The sequence below is a fragment of the Photinus pyralis genome, unplaced genomic scaffold (genome assembly GCF_008802855.1).
Source record: "Photinus pyralis isolate 1611_PpyrPB1 unplaced genomic scaffold, Ppyr1.3 Ppyr1.4_LG4, whole genome shotgun sequence".
NCBI lineage: Eukaryota > Metazoa > Arthropoda > Insecta > Coleoptera > Lampyridae > Photinus > Photinus pyralis.
This window is the reverse complement of record NW_022170511.1, coordinates 34,303,514-34,316,747: the sequence shown is the minus strand read 5'-3', so window position 1 is coordinate 34,316,747 and position 13,234 is coordinate 34,303,514.

The following is a 13,234-nucleotide window of genomic DNA, read 5'->3' as shown; positions in this document are numbered from 1 at the left end:
GGATTTTTCTGAAATGTTAAAGAAATGTGCTTCCTAAAAAGGTAAATTAAACGTACAAAAAATAGACTGTACTTCCGCAGCCTAAAAGGTACAGATTGAGATTTGTTATTTGTGATCCAATTCTTCCGAAATTTCAAGGGAAGATGCTATTAGATTACATTGAAGTTACGTCTTAAAAAATGAATTGTGAATGCACAGGACATTAATTTTTTATTTGTAAACCATTTTTCTCTGAAATTTTCACTGAAGATGATTGCTATAAAACCGAATTGTTAGCATACATCAGAAACTAAAGCCAAACTTCTTAGTTTTAGGAGGAAATGTGCTAGAAAAGAGAAGACTCTGGACAGAGGACAGATGGAGAGATTTTTAAAAGTAGCTCCAGAAGAAGAAATTATATGGGGAGGTCCAAATGCAGGCGGTCATCTTATGACCCTCAAACATCACGGTGGTTGAAAATCTCCTGCAGTGGCAGAAAGCTATGTGGAAGGCTCCGGTTTCAACAAATTAGAGATTGCGAAGAAAGTCCAAAGACTGCTCCTAAAGAGGTCACATCCGGATTCCCAACAAGTATCATAATATAATTGAGAAGGAAAACGGAATAGATAAATGGAACTCAATGATTATTAAATGGCATGTTACAAGTTCTCCATGTGGAAGACAAACATGACAATACGCAAAATTTATAAAAGACGATTTACGATAAACGTAGTCACAATAAAAGCGCTAGTTGGTAAAATGTACCTAGTTAATGCATGTCATATTACATTACTATTGAGAATCAATTAGCGATAAGTAAAATGTTATTATAATAGTGATGTACGTAATCTGAAGGAAACAGGGAGACTTTACGCTTCCTATCTTAGAGTGAAAATTACACACGTGATTGAATTACATAGCAGCTGACGACACAAAGCAACACGCTATCACATCCCTTAATTGCATTAGCGCCTGTGTATGGCATTAAAAGGTTCGGTATATCGAAGTCTATTGCATTCCAGTCTTTCATATTTTTTCTGCCCTTTTATTATAAGGTTGGGTTACTAATTAGATTAATTTGTCGTGGGTAATATAGGAAGTTGGAAGTTTGGCCCCTTTACGCCTAACTTTTCATCGGGAAAAAAGTCAATAGTGTTGCTATCAATTTTGAACATGAAAATTCAATTAAAAGCTCCCGGTCCCGTTCGATACTTTAATTAAATGCCTTTTAACATTTCTGTGTCACGAGTTCGCGATGATTTTTATATTAGTTGGGCTATTTATTATTATTGATTATTATATAATCGTAGGGATTACGACAATTAGTTTCATTATAATCGCGATTAGAATTACATTATTTAAATGCCCTAATCTGAAGAAATCTTGAAATATTCTTGAGTATGACCCAAAGTAAAAAAATGTTCCAAAACCCACTCGTGGGTATTGCCGCGTAACACAAAGTATTGAAACGATGCATCGTCATCGAAAGCACACAAAGTGTCGAATCTGCATATTGAAGTACGTCCACGTCCAGAGAAAGAGAGGGGTTAAATAAGTAAAATAATGTTTCAAACCAAACATAAGAAAGTTGTCTATGAGCAGTCTGTGCAATCACTGCGCATGCCCACATAATTTTTACCATGTGCGAAATGATTGCCTTTACTAGAAGCATCTGTGGTTAAAATTTCAAAGAAATATCTCCATAAATCAGAAAGTTAGCATTACTGCGCATGCCCACATAATTTTTACTATGTGCAAAATGTTTGCCTTTACTAGAAGCGCATGTGGTTAAAATTTCAAAGAAATATCTCCCTTAATAAGAATGTTGGCATTGCGCAGTCACTGCGCATACCCACATAATTTTTACTATGTGCAAAATGTTTACCTTTACTAGAAGCGCATGTGCTTAAAATTTCAAAGAAATATCTCCATAAATAAGAAAGTTAGCATTGCGCAGTCACTGCGCATGTCCACATAATTTTTACTATGTGCGAAATGTTTGCCTTTACTAGAAGCGCATGTGCTTAAAATTTCAAAGAAATATCTCCATAAATAAGAAAGTTAGCATTGCGCAGTCACTGCGCATGTCCACATAATTTTTACTATGTGCGAAATGTTTGCCTTTACTAGAAGCGCATGTGCTTAAAATTTCAAAGAAATATCTCCATAAATAAGAAAGTTAGCATTGCGCAGTCACTGCGCAGGTCCACATAATTTTTACCATGTGCGAAATGTTTCCTTTTACTAGAAGCATCTGTGGTTAAAATTTCAAAGAAATATCTCCATAAATATGAAAGTTGGCATTGCGCAGTCTGCGCAAAATATGGAGTTAAATGAAACTGATCGAAATGGGCAAATATAGACCATAACAGCTTTCAATTAGCGAAACCCCGAAGTCTCTAGGTGGCCCAAGGGCCGAGATCTCGATGGAACGGACGGACGGACGGACGGAAACACGAGCACATAAGCTTTACCTCAACTTCGTTGTGTTACGCTAAAAAAACCATTGTAACATAACCGCGCCATTACGGTGCATTGAAGAGCGGGAAGGCAGGAGGACACGATGGAACCAAACCAGAAATGATCAAATGTCTGGGAGAAAATGGGCTTAGGTTGTTTCTAGCAATATGCACAAAAGTCTGGAAAGAAGGGAGGTGCCGAAAGACTAAAATGTGAGAGTGATAATTCAAAAAAGAGTAATCACACTACTGAGCACGGCGGCGAAGATTTACGAAGCAGTCCTGAAAGAAATATCCGAACAGCAGCTCGAAGAATCCCAAAGTGGATTCAAAATGGATATAGTATTCAAGACCGCACCTTCACACTTAAACAAATTGCGAAGACACTTAAAAATAACGAAGAGAATTCGCAGATGACCTCGTAATCTTCGCACATAGCAAAATCGAACTGAAAAGGCACTCTTGCTTTAAGGGTTGCTACCTTAGGTAAAAAAGAAGTGGGCGAAACAACAAAAATGACTGTATATAAGACGATCTGTGTTGACATTTGGAAGCGAAACCTGGATTTTAACAGAGAAACTGAAAAGCAAAATACAGGCATTGGAAATGAAGTGTCTACGCAAAGTAAAGGGGATTACTAGGATGGACGAAATCCGAAACGAAGACATAAAGAACATAACACCGATTTTGAAAACAATTGAAAATAACCATCTAAAATGATTCGGACATGAGAGAATGAATCACAGAAAACAGGTACGACAGGCGTGGGAAGCAAAGGTGAGAGAAGACCGAGAGAAAACTGGGACGGAGCAGTGAATAATAGTTATTTTTCTGAAACTACAATCAAAATTAAATAAATTATCGAATGCAATAATGAAGTTTGGCACATAGCCATCTAGATGCGGGTATGTTTCAATTTTAATTGTCAATATTAAGATTAAAGCAGCAATTGTTTTTACATTCCTCACTAGAGAGGAAAATCACATTTTCTTCATCCTTTTTAGAGATGAAAGTAGTCGTTTCTAAAGTAATTTCAGAAAAAATTATTGAAAATTGAGGAAAAACCTGGCAACAAGCGAGAGCACTTGCAAAAAACAAGAAGATGAGTTGATTTTGTGTATCAATAATATGAAGTACGTATTTCTGTAACTTATGAACTGTAAAAAAGTTTACCCCTTACACCGAAAGGTAGGAAAGCTTTTTGACAGGGTTTTTGATAGTATATGCTTCAGTGTTATAGTATTGATATTATCACAGATTTATTTATTTATTTTTTTTATTTATTTTTTTATTTATTTAATTTATTTATTTATAATTATTCAGACAAGAAGTCAGACCCTCCTAGTGGGTCGTTGGATCATTCATTTTTGTTTTATTTTTAGTTTCGTTTTGCCAGGATTTTGTGCCTATCTGGCGGCCAGGGCCACCCTATACGAATTTTCATTCACTTCGGATTGTTTCACTGGGATACCTACTCCTCCCTGAGTAGCTGGTCAATTTGTTGTCATACACAAAGGGAAAAGCTATTCTAGTGCTAAAGTATATCTTTTTTTTTTATTGAAAAGTGCCCATCCAACTGTGAGAAAATTCAATTAAAGTGGAGGAAAAAATGAGAAATTGTCGAAAAGTTTTTTTTGTAAATTGCGAGTGCTTAACAAAAATATTCATCGGTCCGTTAAAAAATTATTTATGGTTAAAGTAAACTTATTCCATTTAACACGAAAACTTAATAAGCATAATTAGAACTTCAAGTGCGAGGAAAAAGCTGGAATTATTCTTCGGTAAATTTAGAAATATTAAATACCTCTTCTTTTCCGGACCGGCGTGCACTCACTCCTTACGGAAAATTAAATCTGTTCCATAAAAGTGATATAAAGTTTTTAAATAAAGATAATTGGATTCTTTTACCGTGAATTTACATTAACGCCATTATCTGAAAACATCGCGAATTACATCGGTCGTAATTTATTCGAAAATTTGAAACGTTATCCCTATACACGAATTTTAGCTTTGCATAAAAGGCTTTTCGCATTGAAACAGCAAAATAACGTTAGTCATTGTTTGATGCATTCCACCATTTCGGAGTGGAAAGTTGTTGCCGCATTTTAAAACAAGAGTTTGGTTTGAATTCCGCTTGTGCCTTTTAAATAAAGAAAAGCCAAAAACGAAGGAACTCGAGAGTTTGATAAAGCAAACAAAGCTTAAATGTTTCCCTTGGGTTATTGTTCGTGTAGACTCAGCTATAACCTTTACGTACACTAACGAGACAAGTTAAAACTAAGTACTTAAGGGCGTAAAGAAAATAGTCAACTCTTTACATCATGCAACATGGATCAAACTTTAACTGAAATCTCTTCGGAAGCTTAATGCAACTGTATCGAGCGTGCTTTAACTAATTGAAGTCGTGTCAGTGTAAGGAAATTTAAGCATCAATCAAGTTTTTCGCGAGGTGATTTTGTGGTTTAGCGATAAAAATCAATTATTGTTACCATTGCTTTTCAGTAACTTTTATCTTGAATAAGTATTTTTAGTTCTCTAATTTAAATTTAACGACGACAGTGCTGTGATGCTACTAAATTTCTTATCCTGGCGTAGGTGTGCTTTGACTTGAGTCAGGCGTGGTAAGAACCAAAACCTGAAAACCAATTGTGTATTTATATTATCCTTACTTCAGGTAGAGCAAGGATAAGAGGTTACGTATTTTGGTCCTATGGTGACCTCGACTAGAAGGGTACAGTAGGCGGATCCCTACTTGTGAAACGCTAAACACTAAAACACTTTCATGGTGGAATTCTAAATCACAACTGACTATCTATGAAGACAAATTAGTGCGCTTTGTGCCCCAGTCAGGGTACATTAAATGTCGTCAAAAATTCTTTCGTTTTTAATGTCCCCTTAATAATTTAAATTGAATTTAGACGCCTAATCTCGCATAGCATTACACTTAATCAAATTTGAGAAACGTTTTCCTCTCGATGAGACTCTCAAAAATATGGACAGCGCGCACAGTCCATTGCACTAAATTTAATAAGCACCTTAATCGCATTCGTTAGTTGTATTTCTGTGCCTCGGCAGCGATGAAACTTGTTTAATTTACACGGTTATCTCCGCTCGCTGGAATACTAAACGTGAAGAACGAGGAAATTATCGGGATTTATAAGATTTGGAAAATAGGGAATTATATATAAGAGAAACTCTGTTTATCGTCTAGTGATTTTTAAAGCTTAATTAAACGTTACTTGATCTTAATGATATTATTACATCTGTATAGAATTAAACGCGCGAGCTTTTAATTTATGTAAAACGAGACATTTCTCCTTCGGCATTTTTTCTTCGTCTTCCTCCGAATTTCAAGTAAAAAAAACACGACGTTACCCAGATTAGCATATATGATTTGATTTTCTCTAATTTATTCAGATAGAATTCAGGGGTGGTACGATAGGAATGATTGATATAACTTTGCGAATGCCCTAACTTTGTATTTGCTTAAAATTTTTATAAATTTAAACTGCGACTTCGACAGAATTGAAAAATTATGACAAATAAGGTGTTCGGGATTATAGAAAAAGGAGAAGTTCGAAATGTACCGCGAGAAAGAAGGGAGATGTGGCCGCCCGCAAACGGAAGGGAGAGAAAGGGTGATTGATGATTTCTGTAAATTTCTAGGGATGAAGCATTTTTCTGGGAACAGCCCGAAAGGTAAACATTTACTAATTGGAAAGATGTGTTTTACGGCGGTACAAATGGAAATGTCTGTTGAAACGCCAATTTGCCATACAGGAAAAATGAAAATGGGCAGAAGCTTTTTATATGTTTAGATTATACCAAAGATTTCAATTCAACAGAATTTAGTTTAACGTTTTAAGTAATAAAAAGGCGCATTTGTGCTTTCATTTTCGACCAACCAACGGCACTCAACAGCATTTAATCTTTATGGGTTCATTTCACTTTCCAAAAATTAAATAGCTGAAATTCGAGGATTACCTAATATCTATCGATGTACCTACTTAATGTGCAAATGGGGAATATGATGAAGACAAAACGAAAGAAACATGTACATTTGATAGATTCACTATGATATCTGAGCTTACGACTACTCTCACATTCGAATACTTTCAAAGGTATTCGAATACTATAAAAAGTATTCGAATACTTTGAAAAGTATTTCCTTAACTTACTTTGAAAAGTATTCGAATACAGTAAAAAGTATTCAAATACTTGTCACTCAAATACTATAAAAATTTAAAATAGTATACTAGATAAAAGTCTTAATACTACTTAAAAAATCAAGTTATACTTTGTATGGGGTTAGCATTTTTTATATTTGTATTGTTATATACAAATTTAAGGGGAGTAAAAGGACCTTTCTTATACCAGATATATCCTTAAGAATACGTGTACCAGTTTTCAAAGCGATCGTACGTCGTGCACATGATACGTACGCCTTTCTGAAATTAATCCTAGCGATTTTGGAACAGATCCATTTTTGAACATCCGTTTGTCGGTGTGCATGATAACTTGTTTAGAAACGTGCGATCGCTTTGAAAATTGGTACACATGGTCTTAAGGATATAAGAAAGGTCCCTATTGTTTTTAAGTTACGTAGACTATCCAGTCAAAAAGTTTCACTCCAGGATCGTTCGGTATTCAGTATCGGATTTTTATATTTGATTTTGTGACAATGGAAACTTTCCCTAAACATTTCTAAATTGTTCTCAAATATTTGAATAACTTAAAAGTACTGCCTTTTTTTGAGGCCGGAAAAAAATTATCTGAGATCGACCCAGAAAAAACATGTTTTTATAGAATTTGGCCCGTAGAATCCATAATTTCAAACAGTTTGAAGATTGGGCTACTAGTTCAAAAGTTACAGCCCTTTGAATTTTCTTTCGAAATTTGTTTCTAGTCTATAACTTTTGATTGAGAAGTCTGATCGAAAAAGTACGAATTGTTTTGGATTCTACGCACCAAAATTAATAAGAAAAAGTGTTTCCCGAGAAATTTTGGTGTAGTCGATTTTTGGTAAAAAAGGAAGGTTATACACTGCCTTTTTTTGAGCCCCGAAAAAAAAATTGTCTCAGATCGACCCGGAAAACAAATTTTCTTATAGAATGTGGCCTGTAGAATCCATAATTTCAAACAGTTCCAAGATTGGGCTACTAGTTCAAAAGTTACAGCCCTTTGAATTCTTTTCTAGTCTATAACTTTTGATTGAGAAGTCTGATCGAAAAAGTACGAATTGTTTTGGATTCTACGCACCAAAATTAATAAGAAAAGTGTTTTCCCGAGAAATTTTGGTGCAGTCGATTTTTGGTAAAAAAGGAAGGTTATACACTGCCTTTTTTTGAGCCCCGAAAAAAAATGGTCTCAGATCGACCCGGAAAAAAATGTTCTTATAGAATGTGGCCTGTAGAATCCATAATTTCAAACAGTTCCAAGATTGGGCTACTAGGTCAAAAGTTACAGCCCTTTGAATTTTCTTTCGAAATTGGTTTCTAGTCTATAACTTTTGATTGAGAAGTCTAATCGAAAAAGTACGAATTGTTTTGGGATTCTACGCACCAAAATTAATAAGAAAAAGTGTTTTCCCGAGAAATTTTGGTGTAGTCGATTTTTGGTAAAAAAGGAAGGTTATACACTGCCTTTTTTTGAGGCCCAAAAAAAAATTGTCTCAGATCGACCCGGAAAAAAATTTTCTTATAGAATGTGGCCTGTAGAATCCATAATTTCAAACAGTTCCAAGATTGGGCTACTAGTTCAAAAGTTACAGCCCTTTGAATTTTCTTTCGAAATTGGTTTCTAGTCTATAACTTTTGATTGAGAAGTCTGATCGAAAAAGTACGAATTGTTTTGGATTCTACGCACCAAAATTAATAAGAATAGAATAGAATAGAATAGAATAGATCTTTATTGTGTGGAACATGTCTGTGCACTTAAACTCGTCAACAATTAATAACAAAAATATGTAATATATAAAAACATGTGAATTTGAATTACAGATACATAAAAATATAAATATATATAAAACGACATTACGTTATTCAGACAAAAAATCACAAAAATGTAAACAAATTTGTAAAAAATATTTGCACCCACGGACGAATTCATCAATAGAATAAAAGGCATTTTCGATGAGATAATTTTTGATTTTTTTCTTGAAAGGCGCAAGTGACAAACATGTGACATGAGTTATAAGAATAAGAAAAAGTGTTTTCCCGAGACATTTTGGTGCAGTCGATTTTTGGTAAAAAAAAAAGAAGGTTATACACTACCTTTTTTTGAGGCCCGAAAAAAAAAATTGTCTCAGATCGACCCGGAAAACAAATTTTCTTATAGAATGTGGCCTGTAGAATCCATAATTTCAAACAGTTCCAAGATTGGGCTACTAGATCAATAGTGTTTTGCCGAGAAATTTTAGAGTAGTCGATTTTGGTAAAAAAAGGAAAGTTAAGTATTCAAATACTATGCGAAGTATTCGAATACTTCTCAAAGTATTCAAATATCTTGCGAAGTGTTCGAATACTTTACAAAGTATCCAAATACTTTGCGAAGTATTCGAATACTAAATATTTGTGAAAGTATTTGAGTTACAAATTCAAATACTGCTTCCATAAAAGTATTTAATTACAAAGTATTTGAATACTTTAAAGGATTTGAATACTAAAAAGTATTTACAAAATCCAATACTGCCCAGCTCTGCATAGAGTAAATAATTACTCTATGCCACAAATTAAGAAAGATTACAGCTTAAAAATTTAAACCTTTTTTTTATCCGGCCAAAATAACATTTTTTAACAACGTTTGTCATCATATTCCAAGCTCTCGTCACTGTTTAAACAACCCCACGTACAGCTTACTAATAGGTACATACGTATACAAATACTAAAAGCCAAGAATCGGAAAAGTTGGAACAGCTAATAAGAAATAAATGAATAATACAGACTTGTTAATGTACTCGTTGATTCTTAAACTTTTAATAACATCATACCACTAATCCTTCGCTTTTCTACAAAATCACAACCCCAAACGACTCTACCAGGAGAGGTCATTACGTTAGTATCGTAAACACGATTGTAAGCGTTGAAGTGGCAAGCAAACTTCAGCGTCTTCATTATTATGGTTATAGTTACAGCCTCGTAGTGCCTCGAAGCGTATTTCTGATATTGATGGGTAACGCCACCTGACACCTACACATACACATTACCGACTGTCATCTGCCTCTGATTACGGCGATGTGGTTATTTGCACATGCTACCTTCTGTTAATACATAATGCAAACATAGCTATACCGTCTGTGATTTTTATACACGCCCCCAATTGCTGCAGTGGTGTTACAAAGTCCAAATTTAATCAAACCTGGATTTTATACGGGGTGTTCCACGACAAGCTTCATAGATGAGAAAACAAATAAATGTGCTCGTTCCAGCTACAGTTATTTCACAGTATTTGACAATTGACCTACAGTTTGTTTTATTTTTTAAATTTAAATTTTGATGTAATTTCTTACGTGGTAACAGACTTAGGGAAAGCTACTTGAATTTTTTCGCTCACTTCAAATACCCCTAAAAGAATTATTTCATATTTAAAAAGTATCTTCAAGTTAGGCCGTGTAGCTATATGACTCAGTTGACTTGAATTTCAAAAAGTCTTCCAAAATCAACAGTACGGACTTGATGCTATATGATAATCATTTAAATTTTGATCGACCTTCTACTAAAACTAATGGTCAATTTGGTCAAAATGGAACATGCTTTATTTTTTTGCACTTTCAAATGGAAAAAAATTCTACATCGATCCATTATTACATTCCCTAAACCTATCTGGTATGTTTTCCGTTTTCTTTAAGATTTTTTAAAATTGATATCATTATGCATCATTTTCTCATCAGGAGGCCTTAAAATAAATGCGTAGCAGACCTGTCAGACAATCGTTTTATGGTGAAAATTGATATCATAAGAACCCTATTTAATTGAATGAATAAATAGTTAACAAAAGATGACATAATAAACAGAAACAAGATATAAGAACAAACGACAAAATAAAAAACGAACATCAATTTTCAAAAATGTTCGTCAAAGACATAACATCATGGGTAGAATGAGCTGGCGCTCCGTCAAGTTCAGCCAGTAGGTTTCCGCATGTAAAGTCTCCTATAGCGGTACAATAAGATCTACTAACGCATTTACTAAGGACTCCTAAGAAAATTATGCACAACGGTCACATCTAAGAAAATTAAAAATAAAACCGAAAGCCTAACATATGTAAATTTTCCAGAAATTGGTTTAGTACGCATTGCATAGCCCTTAAATTAAGCTACGTCTGTGTACCTACTATGCATTCCTAGAGTGTAAATTTGCCCCTTGCACGACAAGAGTTTTTAATTCCAAATTGTTTATATTCATTCTATAAATCGCACCTTCTATTCTTTTTTGGGATTCTTTGATTGGGAAACCTTGTTAACCCTTTTGCATAGAATCTTATGGGGTGTATACGAGTGGACGTGAAACTCAGCTATTCATTTTGTATTTTGTTTCATTCAAAGTTGCCCGATCTCGTCCCTAATTAATTTCGAAATGGATAATTTAATAGTCCTAACGCGAATCAAAACACTTTAGTCATTCAATTAACCGTCTCAATTCAATACATATTCATTTCGTCCTTTTACATTACCCTCATTACGTTTCAACTTGAATTTAGTTACCTATGTTAGGCAAAATTGATCCTTGCTTTCGTAGCACAATATAAAAAGGGTAAAGCTTTCACTTCAATTTTTAGAGAAATGAGTTTGCACTCACTTGGCGTATATCTAATTAAAGCATCAAAAGAGAGCCATCGCATTTTTCGACGCGATAACGATAATATTACCGAAATAGGATTATTAAAGGAAGGAGTTTAAATAAAGTTAAAAAAAACATCATAAATTTTACGAAAGCTGCCTTTAATATTCCTGACATGTACGGGAAGTGACAATTTAGCCGTTCCCTCACTCCACCTTTAAAGAGCTTTTTCCGCAACCATTTTTGACAAAACTTCGTTCCGTTACGAGATTGATTTATTCTAGAACGTGCCTGTTTTTGATGACAAGCGTAATGGTACGATCTTTGGAAGGGAAATGAAACTATTTAATTAACTTGACGGGCAATTCTGCTCCCGTAGTTTAGAAAGTATTAAGCATAAACACTAACGAACCATTAACTCCCTCCCGTTATTATTAAATTATTATTAAGGGATTTAATTAACTCGACTCATACGGTTCATTATGAAAATTAAGTAACATTAAGTTCTACGTTTTTGAACGCTACGGGCCGCCTACAAATGTTAAAAGTTGGAAAAAATAGGGTGCGAGAGTGTGTATTTCGATCGCTTGAGGTTCGCCTCGGGCGACAATTTACACTCCTACGCTCGTGCTTGAAATTCGGCTTCCGATACTAATCACATTTTGTTCAATCAAATTGAATGCCGATTTGACACATGCTCCACACACGAGAAAATGTAGCTCGAACGCAATTGAGAAAATGGCGAAAGTTTTACAGGTGTTGTACCTACAAACATTCACTTCTAAATTGCTTTTGAAACATTGTTTCCTTCTGTTCATTTGGGGTAAAATGCATCTTATAGAACGAAACCTAACGGACGGAAACTATAAATATATAACAATACCCCTTAGATTTTTGAAAAACCACTATTGAAAAATACCAAAAGATATTTGTAAATCAAAACATTTTCTTTATAAATATCATGCATATTGTCTAATACATTTTGTATTACCTACCTTGTGACTGTAACTCAAAAATGGCTACATTTACGTTTCCTTCAGGAAGGCAATTCCTACATACTCATCCCTGACATGGTCTCAATCGTCCCGACGTCTCCTATACGTTTCTTTAAGAAAAAGAACTAAGTTTGAAAAATATGTTTGAGGAAGATGAGAATAAATGAAAGAACTTTTTAGTTCCTCTTAAGGGATGATACGTGTAGATTTATTAACAATCAGAATATCTTAACATATCCTAGCTAATCATCCCATAAATACTGTCGCTTCTCCGCATTACGTTTCTTTAAGAAGGGCGCCTGAGTGGAATGATTAAACTTAGTAAAGTTAACCATAAATTTAAAAAACCCTCTTTTTAGCTCCTGGTACGCGATAATTCTATTCTATTCATAAGGGGAACCCCACCACACCAGGCAGCACATAAGCTCACCAAAGGCCCATTGTGCCTCCCCATTTCTTTCGCAGCTAGGTTCAGAGCCCGTTCTTCTCAATATAGGATAAGACTGTTTAGCCTAAGCTGCTTCACCCTCCCCTGTTCCTGATAGCTGTCGACGTACTCGAAGAGTAAGCCCATCAAAGCTCCGGCATATTGGAGTAGGGGATAATATGTGTAGATTTAGTATGAATTATAATATTTAAAGAATTCCCACTTCTCACCCCTTACGTGGCTTTCAAAATAGCGCCTAAGTGTGAACATTAGTGGAGCACAAATAGGAAACTTTTGATTGCGCTTTTTAGGGGATGATACATTTTACAATCAGAATTCTTAATGTTTGAAGAATTCCTACATACACATCCTGTAAATAGTTTAGTTCTTCCCCATTACGTTTCTCTAGGAAAAGCGACTAAACTGGGAAATTATTTTTAATGAAGTTGAGAATAAATGAAAGAACTTTATTGGTGCATTTAAGGGGATGATACGTACGTGCAGATTTATTATCAATCAGAATATTTCATTGGCTAAAATAGTTATTCCACATGTAAGTGTTGAAGGCACTGACTGGGTATTAGCAGAGTAGTTAAA